Source organism: Solanum tuberosum, unplaced genomic scaffold (assembly GCF_000226075.1).
Source record: "Solanum tuberosum cultivar DM 1-3 516 R44 unplaced genomic scaffold, SolTub_3.0 scf00425, whole genome shotgun sequence".
Classification (NCBI taxonomy): domain Eukaryota; kingdom Viridiplantae; phylum Streptophyta; class Magnoliopsida; order Solanales; family Solanaceae; genus Solanum; species Solanum tuberosum.
Window position 1 is genome coordinate 413,619 of NW_006239347.1, and position 23,177 is coordinate 436,795.

At 36.0% G+C, this 23,177-nt stretch overlaps 1 long non-coding RNA gene across 1 annotated transcript; it reads left to right on the forward strand.

Moving 5' to 3' along the window:
• The first annotated feature begins 3,028 nt into the window (after positions 1–3,028).
• Positions 3,029–21,802, forward strand: LOC107058028 (uncharacterized). The gene is made up of 4 exons (XR_001471720.1): positions 3,029–3,295; positions 3,376–3,448; positions 20,649–20,710; positions 21,292–21,802. It is a non-coding gene; the product is annotated as an uncharacterized lncRNA (long non-coding RNA).
• Positions 21,803–23,177: the final 1,375 nt, after the last annotated feature.

Here is a 23,177-nt window from a genome sequence, read left to right on the forward strand (position 1 = left end):
TGCCTCATAAGTCTCATTTGTTCTTGAGCCTGCAAATAATTTAACAATTCTGCCAAGGTAATTTTGGACAAATCTTGTGTGTTTTCCAAGGTAGTTATACATGCTTCATATCTTTCGGGCACTGTAACAAGAACTTTTTCAACAATTCTTGTATCTTTAAATTCAGTGCCTAGTAATCTTACCTTGTTGACAATACCAAGCAATCTGTCAGAATATTCCTTGACTGTTTCTGACTCTTTCATTCTCTGCAATTCGAATTACCTCATTAAATTTAATACCTTCATTCCTCGTATTCTTTCATCTCCAGCATATTCTTTCTTCAGATAATTTCAAATATTTTTTGGTGATGTGAGAGTCATGATTTTCGTGAAAACAGTTGTCGAAACAGCAGCAAACAAAGTTGTTTTTGCCTTCGACTTAATGGTTTCTTTTCCTTGTGACTCTTGATCTGGGCCACGGTGAAATTATTTGGCAGCGGATTAATTTCATAATCCTCTTCCACGGCTTCCCAAAGATCAAGAGCCTCCAAGTAAGTTTCCATTCTCACATCCCATAGTTGATGATTCTCACCATCAAAAATAGGAGGAGCCATTCGTGAAAAATATTTTCAGAATCCATTTTTCTACTCACAGGTCCCTCAATAAGAAGGCTCTAGATGCCAATTGTTGGTTTTTTAATAAAGAAATAAAGAAAATAACAGAGAAAGACTTTGAGAGAAAAAATACTGCAATATTATCAAAGAGAATTATTTTATTAATAATTCAGAGACTTGCATTTATAGATATAATTCCTAACTAAAAATAGAAAAATAAGATACTAACTTATCAGCTTAATTCAAATAGCAAATAAAAAGAACTAACTCCTAAATATAAGTCAAATAGAACTCTAATAACATAATTTAAAAATCCTAAAAATAGCTAACTGTTTTATTTCTGCAATATCTTGAGACATATTCAAAACAAACCAAGTAAATGTCAATTGCCTCTAAAAGATTTGGAAAATTTTTATGTTTATGAAAATATAAATACATAGTAAAATATTGTGTGAATCACTTAATAATATCGGAAGCATAACATATTGGAGATCATTTAAAAAAATAAAATTAGATTAAAACTGATGTGTATATTTGTTGAATTGTGGTATAGAGACAATGTTGTATGGGTGATCAACACTACAACCATAAAGGGCTTTTTTGTGGTAATAATAAGAGATGGTAAAATGTTTACTAGTCATTAAATTTTTCTTTTATATATATTAGATCGCTAAAGTATTTAGCATACATTTAGAAAAGCATCAGTAAAGATAGTCTTTATTGCTTTAAACGTTACAGGTTATAATTAACGCCAATCCCTTATATTTAAGGAAAACTTATCTAAGTACACAACGTGTTTGATTATATTCTCTAAAATTCTCTATCATTTGATTTTTTTTTACAGAAATCCTTACTCTCCTATTCTCGAGTACATCACTTTACGTAATGTATTGATCGGATACAACACTTTACGCGATGAATCGATCGGATGCATCACTTTACGCAATGTATCAGGACGTACATGATGTATCAGGACGTTGAGTGATGTATCCAAAATTGAGAAGCGATGTATTAGGAATGAGCGATGTATCCGGAACGCGGATGCAGTGTATCGAAACGTTTGGGGATGTATCCGGATTTCATGACCAAATTTAAGGAATTTTTGTAATAGTAGGGATAAAATGTATTTAGCTCTTAACGCTATGGGATTTGCGTAAAATTCTTATTATTTAGTGACCATTAAAATGGCTGATAAGTTCATTTTCAAAATGGCTTAGTTTACCTTTTTAGCATCTATGGCTAATATCTTTTAGAATATCAAATTAAATTATTGCCAAAAGTTTTGTGCTTCAATGGCTAATATCTTTTCGGCAATAAAAGTGACTGCTAAATTCATTTGAAGTTGTCTTAATTTGCTTTTTTAACATCCATTTTTATTGACTGTATAGCTAATTATATTGTTGTAAGAAGTCATAGGTTTTAACTTTTAACAAAATAATCGTTTGTGACAATTATATTTGCTGCTAAATTCATCTTGAAAATAACTTAGCTTGCACTTTTAGCATTCAAGACGTAGCATCCAACTTAAAATAATGAAATATGAGAAATAATATACTTATCAATAGCGAGATCTCAATTTTCTAAATTAGTCAGTAATACATTATTCCGATAGTACTATCAATATTAGGAAAATATAATGTCAATCTTTAAAAACAAGGATTTATGAGAACGACTTTAGTATAATTAATTGTTTTGTAGGTGATGTATGGAGCAGTTTCTTATATGCTTTTGACATAATAATTCTAGTAAAAGTAGGAAAGTTGAATGACATATGATCCTTGTTTTAGGTACTAATAATGAAATTAAAAGAAGTAGTTAATAATTATCCAGTGACACCATTTATTAGATAATCATAATAGTGAACATAGAGACATGACCTTTTTTATTCAATCCATATAATATGAGTAATAGGGAATATTTATTTAGGTCACAATGATAATTTTTAACTCAAAAGTGTGTAATTAAATTACTGGAAGCTTGAAGAAGAGGAGAAGCAATAACATTAGGAATTGGGAGATTAACCAGAACTGGCAATGATGAAAACCAGAATAACTACGCAAATAAGAGGCAATTTTGAAGACATTCTCAATCATTTTTTCTAAGATCGATAAAGTACTGTTTAATTTTTCTTGTATTCAGACATGTTTTCGATATCCTTTCTATATTGGTTAATTTACAATAGGTACGTAGATATGTGTGGGTAATTTCGTCCATGGCCAAATGTCAATATATCCCTTACATGAAATTTATCATGAGTTAGTGTTAGTGTTTTTTTTAAATGTGGCAGCAAAAAGAAGGATTAAAAATTTCTCTCAATGGATTGATTTTTTTTTTTTAATTAAAGGTTTGTCTATTCAACCATTTATTAAAATCCGGAAAAGCCCCAAAATTGGCCCAAGTGCAAACACAAAATAAAAAACACTTAAATGGAAACTATAACAAAGCTAAGGGGGGAAAGGGGAATGTCCAGCCGCCATCCCTAGAGAGTTCATCAATTCTTCATCTTTAAGCTCGAGCAACCATGGAGGTCAGCTGAAGACTAACCACGGGAGCCGATTCCCTGCGGGCAACAAGAGATGAATATGTAGGTGCCGATGAGTTCTGATTGGTTTTAAAGGGCAGTTAAACGTCTCACAAATGTCATAAACTCAATCAAGACTTCTTCAACTCCTAGCACTACCAATCCTATCTTTCATAATCGTGGTGAGACAAACTCCTCTCTATCCAAAAACCCCTTAGTCGATTAGGTTGTAATCTTCACCATTTCTTCTCTTTCTTGACAGATTGAGCTCAGCTTGGAGCTAATACCACTGTCTAAGCCTGAAGAAGCCATTGATCCATTTACAATCTCATCGAGTAAGTGAAGTACACTTTACTCTGCATTTCATAAATAGACTTGTGTGTGAAACTTGCGCCATTGCCATATTGATTGGTTTTCAGTTGGAGATCCATTGGATTTCCTGCAATTTCAAAGGGCTGAAACGGATTCCTTCCTATATATGTAGTTGTTGCTATTGCTAATTGTTGCTTGTTCCTTGTTGTGCTCCCTTCCCCCTATTATTGAAATTACCATCCTGGTATTTTTTAATTCTAAGGTTTGGGTTCTGGTTCTTATCCAACTGTAATATGCTTCTAGCTTCTCTTGGTATTTCCTGTATTCATGAATATGTTAGAAGATCTGTACCTGCAAAATAGAAAACTTGGTTAGCAAAAAAATCTGCCAGTTTGCTGCCTTCCCTAGAGGTGTGTTCTACAACTGTGTTTGAATCCACTAGTAAACATTTAATCCTTGTGATTTCTACTGTAATGCACCATGGAGTATCCCACCCTCCATATAGTATGTTTATAGCTAAAGAATCTTTCTCCATTGTCAATGGTAGATAGTGTTGTTTAATACAATACTCTAATCCCATTCTGAATGCTAAGACTTATTCTACTAGATTAGAGTTCTCCCCAAACCTTCTCCCTTCAAAATAGATGTCACAGTCCGAGCATATATCCTGGATGTGGCCGGCACTCGAGAACCATTGCAGGTCCCCAAGCGAACACTCATCCTGGTTGACTACAAGTGCAAGACTAACTCAAGCATACATAAGTTTAAAACTAAATTAAATTCGTTAAACTCAATTACTCAACTAATAAGGCCTGGAAAATACTCAATAGAAATACTTATATTTTGTAAAACAACTCGAAAGAAAGTAAATACCGAAAGACTCATCAACTATAACTATTTATGAAGTCTCTACTATTAAAGAGGGATATTGGGACAAGACCCACAACATCTCAAAACTACTAAACTGAAAATAAATGTGAAGTCCTCCAGAATACAAGGAGACTCACAAAAAGCTAACTAGAGTGTAGAGTGATCTCAATGAAGTGTCTGTTGATAATCCTGAACACCTGTATCTGTATCATAAAAGGATGTAGGTCGAATGACATCAGTACATTGAATGTACGAGTATACAAGGAGAACTGAAAACACAGATAACTAAACTGATAAGACTGGAAGAGTACTCACCTTAACTCAAGAACTCAACGATACTACTCATCTCAAGGATACTCAATTCATAGGGTTCATGTGGAATTATAGACATGAATAACTCAACTCAAGGATCACAATAACCATATAGAAACTTATGAATACAACTCTTCTCATTCTCATATTTACTTTCTCAAGACTTAGTTAAAAATCGTTGTTGTTTACAAAAGAATTCTCAAAATGACTCAAAAAGACCTCTGAAACTTTCCTCTTGAACTTACTTTAATTTGAAATGTAAATTAAGACATTGATTGGTACACGTAGGATCTCTCAAGCATTAATGAATACTTTAAGAGTTAAAAATCAAGATGAGAACGTAGGTACGATTCGACGGAACTTACCCAGAAAGATGGATGGAAGGCGACCATGGCTTACTGAGTGGCACATGGCTCAAGCCCCAAAACTATTGGGCAGTGTTTGGGGCACACTGCTGGCGCGCCACGCCAGGCCCAAACTACTGACCAGTAGTCCTGGCACGCCGCCCCACACCCGTGCCCAGAAATCTGACAAATTTCCTTCTAATTTTCAGGTCCTAACTCAACCAGAATCGATTGGTTCTTTCTAAAACCTCTTTGATTCACAAACCCAACACAAATTCATTGAAATTCCACACAAAATCTATCAAGAAACATCACTCATTCGCAAGACCCTCATCTCAATAACTCAAAACCTCTATTTTTAAAGAATGAAGCTAAAACTCAAGAACTACTCAAGAATCTCTACACAAACAATTTCAAGGATGGAATTCATGAGAGAATTACATGTTTGTCGTGAGGATGAACAGATCTATCACTATGGGAAACGTCACATACCTGGAAAGAACGGTTGTTCTTGGAAAATTTTCTCAACCTTTGAATGAATGCTTGAGAACCCTCTTCCCCTCTTCTCCTCTTCTTGAAACATCGCTCTATAAACCCTAAGTGTTTCGAACATGGATGGGTGTTTTAGAATATGATGAAACCCTTATTTGGGTAAAAAAAAACGTGTTAAGTCAAGTGGGAAAAGGGAAAAGGCTAAAATATCCTTTCCTAAAACGAATGGAATGTCTTAAATGGAGAGGCCTCACTCAAACAACCATAACTTTTTACTCGGAGCTCAAAATTTGGCAAACTAGGCGGCGTTATAAAGAGGAGTCAAATTTCTTCGATTTAATAGCTCATGGGTGACCTAATTATTTATGTTATAAAAGATATGGTTGATTGAAGTTGACCCAAGAAAAATCTCATAGTGAAACTCAATTGAAAAGAAAGTTTTCAATTCTTAGGTGTTAAGTTCACTAGAATTTCCTAGCATAAAGTTGAGTTGAAAACTTTCTTTCCAATTGAGTTTCACTATAAGATTTTTCTTGGGTCAATTTCAGTTGACCATATATTTTAGCACATAAAGAATTAGGTGGCCCATGAGCTATTAAATCGAAAGTCTTTGAGTTCTCTTTCCAACGCCGCCTAGTTTACTAAATTTTGAGCTCCGGATAAAAAGTTATGGTTGTTTGAGTGAAGTCTCTCCATTTAAGACATTTATTCGTTTTAGAAAAGGATATTTTAGTCTTTTTCTTTTCCTTACCTGTCTTAACACGTTTTTCCTGACCCAATTGAGGGTTTAATCATATTCTAAAATACCCATCCACATTCAAAACACTTAGGGCTCGTTTGGTGTGAGGGATTAGAAATAATAGTGATGGGATAAGGAAATAGTGATGGGATAAAAAAAAAATTATGTTGTTTGGTTGGCAAGTCCGGGATAACTTATCCCGGGATTAATAATTAGTACCGGGATAAGTTATCCCTCCCCATGGGTGGTATAGTAATCCCGGGATAACTTATCCCGAGATAAAATAGGTAAATGACAAATATGTCCCTTTAAATCCTTTTTATACATCATTTTTTACATTTATGTATATTTACACTTTTTTTAATACCATGTATAATAATATTTACTACTCCTTATTTTTATGATAATTATAAATATTTTTCTATTAAAAAATTATACTATATAAATATAATTTTTATTTATGAATTTATTTGACTAATTCTTATGTTTATTTTATTTTGATTTCTCATAAATTTTCTTCTCTTTAATAAACTTAAGAGGGAAGTTCTATTTTTAAGCTAAATAAGAAAAAAGTTATATTTTTAAATACACATGGTACTTATCATGGGAATACATAAACAAAAATATTTAAGTTAAATAAAATAAAAGTTTTATTTTAAAAAATGAATAACTAAAGCTCACAAAGAAATATTTAAAAAGTTTAAATAAAGTGAAGGGTAATTTTGTAAACAAACAACTTGTTCTTAAAATTTATCAATATATATTATTTTGAATATAACAAACCAAACACTCAATAAGAAATAATCCCAGGACAACTTATCCCATCATAACTAATCCCAACATAACTTATCCCAACATAACTTATCCCATCATAACTCATATTCAACCAAACGACCCCTTAGGGTTTTTAGAGCGATGTTTCAAGAAGAGAAGAAGAGGGTTGTCAAGTGTTCATTCAAGGGTTGAGAAAATTCTCCAAGAACAACCGTTCTTTCTAGGTATATGAGGTTTCTCATAGTGATGGATCTGTTCATCCACACGCCAAACATGTAATGTTTTCATGAATTCGTTCTTGAAATCATTTGTGTAGAGATTCTTGAGTAGTTCTTGAGTTTTAGCTTCATTCTTTAACAATGGAGGTTTTGAGTTCTTGAGGAGAGGGTCTTGAGAATGAGTGATGTTTCTTGATAGATTTGTGTGGAATTTCAATGAAGTTGCATTGGGTTTTTGAATCAAAGAGGGTTTGGAAGAAACCAACCGATTCTAGATGAGTTAGGACCCAAAAATTAGCACGGGTTTAGGGTGGCGCGACACCACTGTGCCAGGACTACTGGTCAGTAGTTTGGGGCCTGGTGCGGCGCCCCAAACACTGCCCAATAGTTTTGGGGCTGGTGCCCTACGCCACTTAGTGCGCCAGGGTCACTAAGTCCTTTTCTCTTTTGTCCTTTTTTCTGGGTATGTTCCTACGAATCGTACCTACATTCTCATCTTGATTTTAACTCTTAGAGTCTTCATTAATCCTTGAGAGATCCTACAAGTCCTAATTACGTGTCTTAATTTACATTTCAAATTAAAGTATGTTCAAGAGGAAAGTTCTAGAGGTCTCTTTGAGTTATTTCAAGAATTCTTTTGTAATCAACAATGATTTTTAACTAAGTCTTAAGAAAGTAAATATGAGAATGAGAAGTGTTGTATTCATGAGTTTCTATATGGTTATTGAGTATCTTGAGAAGAGTAGTATCGTTGAGATCTGAGTTCTAAATTCTTGAGTTCAGAGTATTGAGCTTTATATATTGTTATTGAGATCCTTGAGTTGATTCGTTCATGTCTATATTTCAGCATGAACCCTATTTTGAGTTATAAGTCTTGAGGGTCTTTGAAAGCCAATCATATTTTTAAACTGAGTTTTGAGGAAAAAGTTTAAAGATGCAATTTTGAGTTAAGTATAAGGGAACTAAGTATTCCCAAATGTATAATTTTTTTATTGAGAAAAGTGAAACTTTGATTTCTAAAAAGAGTTTATGAGTTCAAAGATATCTCAGAGCAGTTACCTCTTTTAAGTGGTAGTTTCAGCAATTATCTCAAACTAGGGAAAGAGTATGTTTTATATATTTGAGCATGAGTATATATATTATTGGAAGTAGTATTGAGCACCGATATAGGGAGGAGTTTAGACAACTCACATTCCTCATAAATCATGTATGTCAACATGGGTAAAGGATCATACTTTTTAGATGAATTCTTAGTGCTTTCGGGCATAGCTTATTGGATCCACTTAGTTGAGGTGTTCTATACCCCGGCAAGGTATAGGAATGTTCTGACAGCATGGGCGAGACATTGTACATCACGTAGCTCATAGTGATAGTTTTCGGTTAGTGAATCTCCCAAATAAGAGTAAAGAGTAATTTATTGTATTTTTATATACATCCTTGAGTTAATATCTTCTATTTATGAAGCTTTAAACATTGTATTTCTTATTATTGCTTTTGTATTGAGTTGAGTTGAGGTGAGTACTTTCCATTCTTGTCAGTTCAATTATCTATGTTTTCAATTCTCCTTGCATACTCGTACATTCAATATACTGATGTCATTCGACCTTCATCATTTATGAACACTGGATTATCAATAGGCGCTTCGTTGAGATCACTCTACATTTCAGTTATCTTTTGGTGAGCCTCATTGTATTCTGGAGGACCTCACATTTATTTTTAGTTTAGTAGTTTGGAGATGTCGTGGGTCTTGTACTGATATCCCTCTTGAATAGTAGAGGCTTCATAGATAGTTATAGTTGAGGAGTCTTTCAGTGTTTACTTTCTTTAATTTCGAGTTGTTTTACAAACTATAAGTATTTTTATTTAGTATTTTCCAGACCTTATGAGTTGAGTAATTGAGTTTAACGAATTTAATTAAGTTTCAAGCTTATGAATGCTTGAGTTAGTCTTCTTCTTGTAGTCAGCCATGATGAGGGTTCGCTTGGGGACAAACAGTAGTTCTCGAGTGTCGGCCACATCAAGGGTGTAGGCTCAGGTCGTGACAAACTTGGACGTGGCCGGCACTCGAGAATCATTATTGGTCCCTAAGCGAACCCTCATCCTTGCTAGTAACTATCCATCTTCCTCCTATCATGAACTCTACACAAAAGTTATTATTCCTTAGTCTACTCATAAAGGAAAACTCACCAATAATAACTCAATGGGTGCATGACTGCAACTACAAAATTTGTGTCGTCACTACCTCCATTTCTTAGATTACTGAACATCTACATGTTTTCCTCTAACTTTGGGAACTTTTACTACTACTGCTTATAACATTGTAACTCATACTATCTTTTTGGGTGAAAAAAAATACCACCTGAACATTCTAAAACACACTTCCCTCATAAGGGTCTCACCTAAAATAAGGTTAAGAGAAGAGAGTCTGGGAGTACATCTCGCTTTTAGCTTGAACGCACGATTCATATGAATAGGAGTGCATTCATTCAAATCTCTACACATAATCTCATTTATGGGCTTCTCTCATGCCCCTCTACAGTCTCATGATTTTTTGAAGAATTTTTCTAAGAGTAACTCATTGATAAGGATCCGGGCTTTGCTTTTCAAATACCTTAAGTATGAGGGGTAGTCGAATGGATATGAGAAACACACGAGTTAGAATAAGTTCCTTATTACACCGTTCTATTGCACGATTTAGATTATGAAAGCAGGGAGACATTTCTTAAATGTCTATAGTCCCTCATTTATAGAAGTGGGATCCTCAAAACCAGAAAGAAAATTCTACTTGACACGGGTTCACAAACACCCTAGGACACTTGAACTTTGTGCTCTGATACCAAGTTTGTCACGACCCGAGCCTACACCCTGAACGTGGCTAGCACTTGAAAACCATTGTTGGTCCCCAAGCAAACCCTTATCTTGGCTGACTACAAGCAGAAGACTAACTCAAGCATACATAAGCTTAAAACTTAATGAAATTCGTTAAACTCAATAACTCAACTCGTAAGGTCTGGAAAATACTTAATAGAAATGCTTATAGTTTGTAAAACAACTCGAAAGAAAGTAAATATTGAAAGACTCTTCAACTATAACTATCTATGAAGCCTATACTATTAAAGAGGGATATCGGGACAAGACCCACGACATCTCTATACTACTAAACTAAAAAAATAAATGTGAAGTCCTACATAATACCAACAAGCTTATCTCTAGTTTGAGATAATTGCTCAAACTATCTACTTTAAAAAGGTAACTGCTCGGAAATATCTTTGAACTTATAAACTCTTTTTAGAAATCAATGTGTCTCTTTTCTAAATGAAAAAAAAAATGATACATTTGGGAATATTTAGTTCCCTTAAACTTTACTCAAAACTGCCTCTTTAAACTTTTTCCTCAAAATTCAGTTTTAAAAATATAATTGGCTTTCAAAGACTCTCAAGAATTATAACTCAAAATAGGGTTCATGCATAAATATAGACATGAAAAAATCAACTCAAGGATCTCAATAACAATATAGAAAACTCAATACTCAGAACTAATAACTCAATGATACTACTCATCTCAAAGATGCTCAATTCATAGGGTTCATGTGAAATTATAGACATGAACAACTCAACTCAAGGATACTCAATAACCATATAGAAAATCATGAATAAAACTCTTCTCATTCTCATATTTACTTTCTCATGACTTAGTTAAAAATTGTTGTTGTTTACAAAAGAATTCTCAAAATGACTCAAAGAGACCTCTAGAACTTTCCTCTTGAACTTACTTTAATTTGAAATGTAAATTAAGACATGTGATTAGGACATGTAGGATCTCTCAAGGATTAATGAAAAATTTAAGAATTAAAATCAAGATGAGAACGTAGGTACGATTCGAAGGAACACACCCGAAAAGAAGGATGGAAGAGAAAAGGGCCTGGCGACCCTGAAGCACTAAGTGGCGCAAGGCGCCATCCCCAAAACTACTTGGCAGTGTTTGGGGTGCACTACTGACGTGCCGCGCAAGGCCTCAAACTACTAACTAGTAGTCCTGGCGGAGTGGTGGCGCGCCGCCCTACACCAGTGCCCCGAAATCCGACGAATTGTTTTTCTAATTTTCGGGTCCTAAATCATCTAGAATTGATTGGTTTCTTCCAAACCCTCTTTCATTCACAAACCCAACACAAATTCATTGAAATTACACACAAAATCTATCAAGAAACATCACTCATTTGCAAGACCCTTAACTGAAGAACTCAAAACCTTCATTGTTAAAGAATAAATCTAAAACTCAATAACTACTCAAGAATCTCTACACATATGATTTCAAGAACGAATCATGAAAGAATTACATGTTTGGCGTGAGGATGAGCAGATCTATCACTATGGAAAACCTCACATACCTGGAACGAGCGGTTGTTCTAGTCGAATTTTCTCAACCCTTAACTAAACGCTTGAAAATCCTCTTCTCATCTTCTTGAAACTTCTTTCTAAAAACCCTAAGTGTTTTGAACGTGGATGTGTATTTTAGAATATGATTAAATCCTTAATTGGGTCAGGAAAAATGTGTTAATACAAGTGGGGGAAAGGAAAAGATTAAAATACTCTTTCTTAAAACGAATTGATGTCTTAAATAGTGAGGCTTCACTCAAACAACCATAACGTTTTACTCGAAGCTTAAAATTTAGCAAACTAGGCGGCGTTGGAAAGATGACTCAAAGACCTTCGATTTCGTAGCTTATGGGCCACTAAATGTTTTATGTGCTAAAAGATATGGTCAACTAAAGTTGATCCAGGAAAAATCTCATTGTTTAACTCAATTGGAAAGAAAGTTTTCAACTCAACTTTATGATAGGAAATTTTTGTGACCTTAACATCTAAGAATATTTAGAGTCACTTGGTACAATCTTATTCACAATAAAGAATGGTTTGAGTCATAACTTAGATGTTTTCGGGATGTTAAGCACCTGAGCTGGGGCCTGGAATCCCTTTTGCAGCCACATTAGTGGTACACTTATATCCTCTGCTAGGAGTTCTCCAACAAACCATCTTGTACTCAATCCTTGGGGTATACTCTTCTAGGAATTTTACTAGGTCAATTCATGATGAGGGAAGATTATATAACCAAGGATATAAGCTCTGAGCCATGTACACAAGATTTCTGCATATATCCATCCTCATGATAATTGCTGATACTTTACCTCCATGTTTAATAATATTTCTTCTCTTCCATATGTGCCATAAAATGAACATGGGAACAGCCTTGTAAATTAGTTTGACCTTTGGTGCAACATTTTCAATCCACCATTTATAAATGCTATATTTCATGTGGATAAAAGGACCATCGATTATTGTTCCTGCTGCAAAGAAAATCCATAAAGATTTAGAAACAGGGCAACCCACAAAAAAGATGCTATATGGTTTCTTGAACTCCTTCTCCTCAACAACAACATATCATCTCATCACACATCTTGTTTCTTATCAGAACCTCCCCAATAGGTAATCTCTTCGTTCAAAGGCTCCACAAGAAGAAAGATACCTTAAAAGGAACCCCTTTACTCTAAATATGCTTTAAACAGTGTTGGATCTCTCCCTTTTGTCTTATGCAATCCCAGGCAGGTCCTACAGTAAATTTTCCTAATTAATTCAACATCCACCAGGTCTAGTCCCATTCCTCTACATTTTCTTCACAATTTACTTGAGTAAGAACATGTTTACTCACTTCTTCAAGAAGTATTTGTTGCATCCTTTCTACATTTCATCTCCCATTAGAGAAAATTTGTCTAATATTCTCCAATTGATTGTCATGCTCATTAGTGATAGGCAAATAATAGTGAAGAACCTCCAATTTGGGTCCAATTGTCAAACCATACACTAGAGTGCCCAATCTTGGGTTCCCACTCGATTTCTTGATCAAATATATCTCTTGCCTCCAACATGTTCTTCCATGTCTGTGTTCCCCCTTTCCAATCCACCAGTTGGGGTCTATTGACACATATTATTCTGAATCCAAGTCGGGCACCACTAAGAGACAACCTGCTGAGTATGGATAGTCCTATTACTGTTATACTACTTGAATCCTATTTGGATTATACTACTGTAGTATTAGAGACATCCTATAGTGTATATATACACATCCTTGTACAGAAGTAAAGTAAGAGACTTAATAATAATAATAATAATTGAGTTATATCTTTCGTGGTTTAATATGGTATCTATCTTCTCCATCGAATACACGAGTTCTCAATCTCCATATACAACTACATAACTTAAAACAAGATGAACTCTCTGTCACACAATACTTACACAAGGCCAAACTCATCTCGGATGAACTTCTGCTGCTGGACGACCATTTATTCTTGTAGACCAAAATATATATATCTTTAAAGGGTTGCGATTAGAATTTAAAGACCTCGTTACTACCTTATCAGCCCATCCCGAGCTAGTAACTTTCACAGAACTTCATAGTTTATTGCTAAATCATGAGTTCATTAATGTCTCCTCCTTCTCATCCTTCTCTTTATCATCTTCTACCCCTTCGAAATCCATGAACCAACCAGCAACCCACATTAGCCATAAAAGTACTCCAAATGACCGTAATGTCAACCCCAATTCCAATCGAGGTAGAGGTCGTTCATATCGTGACCGTGGTGGACGTGGGGGACGTTCATATCAACGAACATTCTCCAATAACAATCAGCAATGGAACTCCTATGATTCCCGTCCTAGATGCCGAATTTGCAATGGCGGCAATCATCTTGCCAACACTTGTTATCAACGCTACAACAACTCACCCTATCCTACTGCATACCTAGCTCATCAATCCCCCCACCCACCAACAATCAATGGTTTCCAGATACCGGCGCTACTCATCACATCACCCTGAATCTCACTAATATTCATCAAGTTGATCAGGAGTAGAAGGGACCAGATCAAGTTCATGTCGGCAACTGCCATGGCCTTCCCATTCACCACACTGGTAGATCTCTTCTTACCTCTCCCTCTCCTTATTTTTCCCTTAAGAATATTCTACATGTTCCCACAATTACAAAATTTCTTCTTTCTGTTCAGCATTTAGCTATCGACAATAATGTTTTTTTTGAATTTCACTCATATCACTTTCTTGTTAAGGATCGGGATACCAAGAAGCCTCTTCTTTCCAGTCAGAGTAGTGGTGGTCTCTACACTCTCAATTCATCTCCTCAAGCGGACTCTTCCTCCGTGTCAGCTCATTATTCCATCAAGGCATCTACTTGATGTTGGCATCTTCGTCTCGGTCATCCGCATCAACGAATTCTTCAACAAATACTTAGGAAAAATAATTTGCCTTGTAGTAGTTCTAGCTTTAATAATATATGCAGTGCTTGTCAATTGGGAAAGTCACACAAATTATCTCTTCCTTTGAGGCTCAATAAAAGTTCTTCAATTTTACAATTATTATATGTCGATGTTTGAGGTCCAGCTCCTCTTCTTTCGTCACAAGGTCATAAATATTTTTTAGTTTTTGTTGATGACTGCACAAGTTATACTTGGGGAATTCCCATTTCGAACAAGTCTGATACCTTAGCCGAGTTTCAAAAATTCAGACTCTTGTTGAGTGACAATTCAACACTAAAATTAAATCTATACAATCTGATTGGGGAGGGGAATTTCGTTCTATGTCACCTATTTTATCTAATCTTGGTATCTCACATCGTATATCATGTCCACATACCCATGAACAACAAGGTAAGGTTGAACGAAAACATCAACATATTGTTGAAACTGGACTTAGCCTTCTTGTTCATAGTTCTACTCCTGCTCGCTATTGGCATTTTGCATTCTAGTCAGCAGTCTATCTAATTAATCGACTCCCTTCATCTACAACTAATGGTATTTCTCCATATGAACTCACCCATCACTCCATACCCGACTATGGTTTTTTGAAAGTTTTCGGTTGCTTGTGTTATCCATACTTACGTCCCTACAACAAGCACAAGTTTGATTTTCGAAGTAAGCCTTGTGTCTTTCTAGGATATAGTCCCAGCCACTTGGGTTATAGATGCCTTGATCGCTCCATTGGACGAGTTTAGAGCAAGTTCCCATTTGCCGAACCCTCTATCCTTGGTCATCCCCCATCCCAACCAACTTCGTCACACCCTTGGGTTTCTCTCCCTGTTGCTATTTCTCCAAATTCCAGTCCTCCACAACAGCCCACACCTCCTAGCTTATTTCCACCCGCACCTCGTGACACTCCTCATTCTTCGTCACCATATTGTACTACTAGTCACGGTCCCCACCAAACAACTGTACCCATCACCTCTCCCAGTGAGTCTTCTCCTTCATCGTCGACCTTGTCCCTGCCTACATCACCTCTAGTGGCCAATTTATCTAATTACAATCTTTTTCCTAATCCGCCTCTACGACCCAAGACACAAACACCAAGAACTCATCACATGAAGCTTCGTAATATGAAGCCCTCCACAAATTTAGCTTCTACCTCATCTACCTCCTCACCATCCCCTCCAACAATTGAGCCAACTTGCTTCACTAAAGCAAATAAATACAAATAATGTAGAGCAACCATGACATACGAAATGGATGCTTTGCTCCACAATGATACATGGTCATTGGTCCCTTATGATCCATCAATGATGGTTTTGAGGTGCAAATGGGTGTTTTGTATTAAAAGAAAATCCATTGGTGCTATTGATTGTTATAAGGCTCGCCTTGTCGCCAAAGGATTCCATCAACTGGAAGGCCACGACTACTCTGAAACTTTCATTCCGGTCGTTAAACCAGCCACAATTCGCATCGTCCTTTCCATGGCAGCAACACATCATTGGTCTTTACACCAATTAGATGTCCAAAATGCTCTCTTGCACGGGGAGCTTCAAGAGCAAGTTTTCATGTCTCAACCATCAGGTTTTACTCATCCTCTTTATCCTAACCACGTATGTCACCTAAAGAAATCCCTCTATGGCATGCGACTTCTTCATTTTCTCGAACATATGGGATTTGCTGCCTCAAAATTAAACACTTTTCTGTTTATTTACAGAGAAAATGGTGTAACAATATATATCTTGGTCTATGTAGATTATATAATAATTACTGGGAGCCACCTCATTTTTGGATTCCATTATTTCTAAGCTCAGGTTTGAATTTTCCATACGTGATTTGGGTCCTTTAAGCTACTTTCTTGGTGTTCAAGTTTCTACAGGTCCAGATGGTATTTTCCTCTCTCAACACCAATATATCAGCAATCTTCTTTCCAAGCCTGGCATGCAACACTGCAAACCTTTAGTAACCCTTATGGTAGTGAATACAAAGCTTCATAGAGAGGACAACCCATTATTTTCTAATGCAACTATGTATTGACATGTTGTCGGCGCATTACAATATGTCACTCTCACACACCCGGACCTTGCATTTGTGGTTAATAAAGTATGTCAATTCATGCACAATCCCACGGAAAATCATTGGGCTGCTGTTAAATGGATACTACGCTACTCACTCAATATCATCACTTTCACATTCCTTGCTCATCTAATTTGCTACTTCAGGCTTTTACTGATTCGGATTGGACAGGCTGCATAGATGATCGCAAATCCACAGGTTTCTATGCAATCTATTTAGGTGTTGCTCTTGTCTCTTGGTCCTCGAAGAAACAACACACTGTCTCTAGGTCCTCCACTGAATTTGAGTACAAAGCTCTTGTTGATGCAGCTGCTGAATTAACTTGGGTCTAATCTTTCTTGTTTGAGTTAGGCGTGTGTCTCCCAAAGGCTCCAATTCTTTGATGGGACAACATTGGTGCGACGTACCTTTCCATTAATCCAATATTTCATGCTCGGACGAAGCACGTTGAAATTGATTTTCATTTTTTTCGTGACAAGGTTGTTCGAATAGTTCTCTTTGTGCAATTCTTATCCTCCAAGGATCAAATTGCGGATGTTTTTACTAAGCCTCTCTCGTCCACCAGGTTTGAGTTCATGCGATCCAAGTTGAATGTGTCTTCTCCACCATTGCTTGAAAGGGGAGTATTGACACATATGATTCCAAAACCAAGTCGGGCACCACTAAGAGACAACTTGCTGAGTATGGATAGTCCTATTACTGTTATACTACTTGAATCCTATTTGGATGATACTGTTGTAGTATTAGAGACATCCAATAGTGTATATATACACATCCTTGTACATAAGTAAACAACGACATAATAATAATAATAATTGAGTTATATCTTTCATGGTTTTATATGGTCTCACTCTTTTGTTGTATTTGTTCCGCATGAAGTTTGTCCATAATGTCTTATCAGTTCTAAATATCCACCACAACTTAGAAAACTTATTAAGCATTGAGGGACTTTAAATAGCCAACTTAAAACACATAATCTGCATAATTTAAAATTTAAAACAACCTAAATATCTCAACAATTCAAACAACCTAACTAAAATTCAAAATTCAAATTCATCTTAAGCTAAACAACTTATTTTACTAAAAGTTATTGCAGTAACTAAAACTAAACTCCAACACCCCTCATTTGCTTTAGTTACTGCAATTGAAAAAATGTTCCTCCTAATTTATGCTTTGGTAGTTGATGCTGGATTCTTTTCATTGTTTTTGAACTTGCAAAATTTATTCTCTTTTCTTTTCTTCCTTTGATTTTGTGCTTCAAAAACACATTCCATGACATTGTCTTGTGTAGAAATTTTTTTGAAAGTGCTTTATTCTGAACTTTTGTAGGATTTGCAAAATATTGTTGTAAAGATTTTTTTTTCCTTCACAACATCACATATCATATAGGGTTCAAAATATGGTTTTACTCTCACATACCAAATTTGATGGTTTTCGTTTGTGAAATTTTTTTGGGGCATTCAAAGAGAGACTGGTGCCTGCCATTATTTTTGGTTTAAAATTGGTTTAGAAAAGTCGTTGCGTTGAAAAAGACATGGGTTGAAAATAGTAGTCCTAACGGGTTAAAATGCATAGCCCTGACAGGTTAGAAAGATTGAAAAATATCCCTTGCGAGTTAAAAGTAGTATGGTAGTTCTTTGGAAGATTTCACAGATTCTGTAAGATCAACGAAGTTCTTGATACCACTGTTGCTATTTTTAAACAATGGGCGGGGTATCAAAAAGAATGATTGAAAATTTCTCTCCATGGATTGAAATAGCTTCAATAACTTTCAATAATTCTTTTAAGCATTGAGGGACTTTAAATAGGCAACTTAAAACACATAATCTGCATAATTTAAAATTTAAAACAACCTAAAATATCTCAACAATTCAAACAACCTAACTAAAATTCAAAATTCAAAATTCAAAATTCAAATTCATCTTAAACTAAACAACTTAGTTTACGAAATGTTACTGCAGTAATGAAAAGCAAACTTCAACAGTTAGGTTGAAAATTGGGAGCTTAGAGAATTCACTATCATAGGAATGCAAGAAATATGTTTTGTTATTTTTCATTTTTTGTTTATTCATTATTCTGAAAGACGGATTTTCAAAACATATTATATATAATATTCTTTTGGTGTCGCATTATATTTCTGTAGTGTTTACTTCCCTATGTAAAAACTAATTATCCCAAGTATGCTTTAGATATTGTTGAAATATTATACTATCAAACTTTCAAAACAATAATTTATATAATGTGAGAACGGTTTCCTTATTGTTTGAGGTTTCTATAAGAAAAAATGGATTTGACTCATCTCTATTACATTTGATCTCTATTTCCTCAACTTGAAATTAGTTAATCAGTATCAAAATATGTGGGGAGATTGATATTGCATACTATAATTAAAAAGTCATTTCCAAATTTAATATTTTAATTATAGTTAAGATGCCTGTTAAATTAATTTATTCTTAACTTTAAAAAATTGTATTAGATAAGTGTCACTCATCTAAACATATACATGGGGAAATGGAGAGAAATTGTAATGGAGAGGAGCCAGATCCAAAAAATATATACTTTATGCTCTTTCACATTTGGGATATAATAAGCTAATAAATGTGCTCTTCCCATATTAAAATGATATAATATATTTCTTGGTATTTTAATTAATCGAAAATAACCAAAACAAATGTAACGATCGGGTTCCATCGTTATAGAAAAGCCAACGGGGGAAAATTTGGGGCCGGAAATCTTTTTCGTAGTATTTGGATTTTTCCCAACCTTGTCCAGATTTGGACGAAATCGGAGTCCTTGAGGTGTAGGGAAATCTGGTAACAATTGGGTGAATAATTTATGATTTTGATTACATGAGTAGTTAGATAACTCGTTAAGGAATCCGTACAACTTTACGGAATTGAGTTCGGGCGAGTAGATCTCCCGGAATCGATCTTAGCGTAAAGGGTATTTTCTGAGTGTCATGGGTTAGAGTTGTGTTGTGAAATGAGAATTTTGGAATTCTTGAATAAGCTCTCTGTCTCGCGTAACCTGCATTGGCGCTGGGTTTTGCTGCTCTGGCGAGGCCGCTACAGTGGGGTGACGGTTGCTGTGGCGGGCTCAACGTGAATTAAAGTCGTTAATAAACCCCCAAACAATCTCATTATAAAATTTTCGACTTTGAGAGCTAAGGAACGAACTCTAGGCGACTCCTACTCATTTTTTACCATTCTTGCGGCTAAAGGTAAGCTTTCCACTCCCCGAATCTATTTTTTGATCCGTAGAACATAATAGAATGAGTGAATATTGATAGGGGAGGGTTTTGTTATAGATTCTATGGTGGAAACAACCTTAGATTGGATAATTGGGATCATGGGTATGATCTAGGGTTCATAAAATTGTTAGTAATTCGGGTAATTAGTGATTGTTTATTGATTCCCGTATTATATTGATTGTTTGTAGACCAAGAACAAGCGGAACAAATCCAAAAAGGGAAGGATCAAGTTTCTTAGGGTTTTAAGCTTGTTTTGAGGTAGGTGATGGTTGTGATTCTATGATTGTGTGATGTATGCTTTTTCTTGCTTCATTATGATACTTGTATATGTATGAATGTTGCAATGTTGTTCACACTTATTGTAAATGAGATTAATGAATGATAATTTACATGAAATCATGACTTAAATGTATGATCTTGATGATATACTTGTGATTGTGATTGTGATTGTGGTGTCTTGATTGGATCGGTTGCCATGTTTCGACATAACTAACTTGGATCGGTTTCCACATTCCGGCATAACTATGGGATCGGTTGCCACGTTCCGGCATAACTATGGGATCCGTTGCCACGTTCCATCATAATTTATGGGATCAGATACCACGTTCTGGTATGCTAACAGTTCAGGTTTGGGTTCCATGAGATGACCAATGATTTGATTTAAATGTGAAGTTGTTCGTTGTTCATAAATATTGATAATACTGTATATGTTGATATATATGCATGTAATTATAATGTTGTCTTGACTTATTTATGTTGCACTAGTGGGATAGCCGCGTAATCCTACCAGTACATTGTGGTTGTGTACTAATACTTCACTTGCTCTTATTTTTGTTGAGTACAGGTCATCTTCAAGCGACTACTGACAGACATTACTTAGGAGATTAGTATCATTCAAACTCAAGGGTGAGACAATTCTTTCGAGCTGCCATGGTATTCTCTTTCGTCTATGTCCACCATTTTCGGACTTAGACATTTCTTTTAGTTAGTTCTTTAGTATGGGGTTGTATCACTTTTTGTTTAGACTTGGTTCATTGTTAGATGTTTTGGTACATTGACTTTCAAGTTTTAGGTTAATTCTTCTGCATTGTTAGTTGTTAGATCTTTAGTTGAAGTTTATGGGAACTTCAGTTTTTAGCTATTGTTTCTGCTTTCATATACTTAAATGCCTTAGTTTTGGTTAGTTTCTTGGTTTGGGTTGTAGTAGTGGTTCTCCCACCGGAGAGTTAGTGTGGGTGCGAATCATGACGGTCTAGGTCATGACAAAGTTGGTATCAGAGCCTAGGTTGGTTGATCTCGATGTACCAAAACGAGTCTAGTAGAGTCTCGCGGAACGGTATGGGGACACCTTTACTTTTCTTCGAGAGGCTATAGGACTTTAGGAAATCTCTCTGTTTTCTCTTGTCTCTTTCGTGCTATAACTTGATTCCAAATGGTATCTGTCGATTCAAATTGGTATCTAACCTCCTTCACTCTTATGTCCGCAGATGGTTAATACTAGATTCAACGGCGTTAGGCCCGTAGCTCCCGTCAATGCTCCAGTTGTGGAATCTGCAGAGAGAGGTCGCGGTAGAGGCATGGGTAGATGAAGAGCTAGGGGTAGAGGTCGTGGAAGAGTAGCACCTGTTGGAAATAGAGATCATGTTGAGAATTCTCCTATGAATGAGAATCCTCATACGTATCTTGAAGAGATAGAGGAAAATGTTGATGTGGAAAATTTGGGACAGAGGGAGAGGTGCAGGCTGAGACTACAGGTGTTCCTCCTTTGGATCCAGTGTTAGCTCAACAGATCATGTCGTTCTTAAAGGGATTGGTTGGTCGTGGAGTGCTTCCTTCTGCTCAACCAACTCAAGCTCCTACTAATTCTCCTATTGCTAGCACTTCTCCCAATGTGGGTGGGACTGGAGGTAATGATGCTTTCTTTCGTCCTTTGTCTGGTTCTGTTATGACTAGTAATGAGCATGAAATGTTGACTAAGTTTCTGAAGCTAAAGCCTCATGTGTTTCTTGGTTCTGAGAATGAGGATGTTTATGAGTTCATTTTGGATTGCTATGAGAGGCTTCATAAACTGGGTATTGTTCATTAGCATGGGGTTGAGTTAGTGTCTTTTCAACTTCAAGGTGAGTCTAAGCAGTGGTAGAGAGCTTATATGGAATGTAAATCTTCTACTTTACCTCCACTTACTTGGACCCAATTTCATGCTCTATTTCTAGAGAAGTATGTGCCTAGGACTTTGAGGGATCCCAAGAATGATGAGTTCATGGCTTTGGAGCAAGGTGGTATGACTGTGGCTGCTTATGAGACCAAGTTCCATGCTTTGTCTAGATATGCTACTCAATTGGTGACTACTGAGGAAGAGAGAATCCGGTTATTTATTAGGGGATTAAATTCTGAGTTGCAAGTATTATATGTTCATATGACTTCTGCAGGGAGAAACTTTAATAAGGTTATAGACTATGTTAAGAAAGTGGAGGGGGTGAGGCGAGACGGTCAAGCTAAGGCATGGGCGAAAAGGGCCAAGAACTCGGGTAACTTACAAGGTTCTTATTCCAAGGGGTTCGGAAGGCCAACGCTTGCATCCAAGCCAATTCAGTCTGCTATGCCCGCCTCTACAGGTAGTTAATCGGAAACTCCATCTCATAATTTTCAAGATAGCCAGGGAGTCGCGCCTTTGACGGTCGATATGCCATCTTTTGATCATACTTGTTACAACTGTGGAGAACCTGGGCATATGAGGAGAAATTGTCCCCACCCACGTGTGTTAGATTCCGCTCAGCAGTAGTATAGAGCAGTGGTACCCGCGGGGAATGGTAATAATGGTAAAGGACGTCAACAATATGGGCGAGGAGGTAATCAGCGAGGCTGTGGAGGTAGAGAAAATGGTAATGCATACAGAGGTAATGTGCAACCATGCAGGGAAGTGGTTCGTCAAGATGATAGGGATCAGTGTTATGCCTTTTCGGCAAGAATAAGGCAGAGGCATTTGACGCGGTGATCACAGGTACTATTCTTGTCTGTGACCGGATAGCGAATGTGTTATTTGATCCTGGTTCTACTTATTCTTATGTATCTGTGTGATTTTCCTTAGAATTTGATATGATTTGTGATATTCTTGATGCCCCTATACGTGTTTCCACCCTAGTTGGAGAGTCAGTCATAGTTACCCACGTCTATCGCGCTTGTCCTATTTTGTTTATGGGTTTTCAGACTTGGGTTGATTTGGTGATTTTGGATATGACTGACTTTGACATAATTTTAGGTATGAATTGGTTGTCCCCCTATTATGCCATACTTAATTGTAATTCTAAGTCCGTAACTCTAAAAATTCCGGGAAGGGAAAAATTAGAGTGGAAAGGGGTGTACAAGCCTAAGC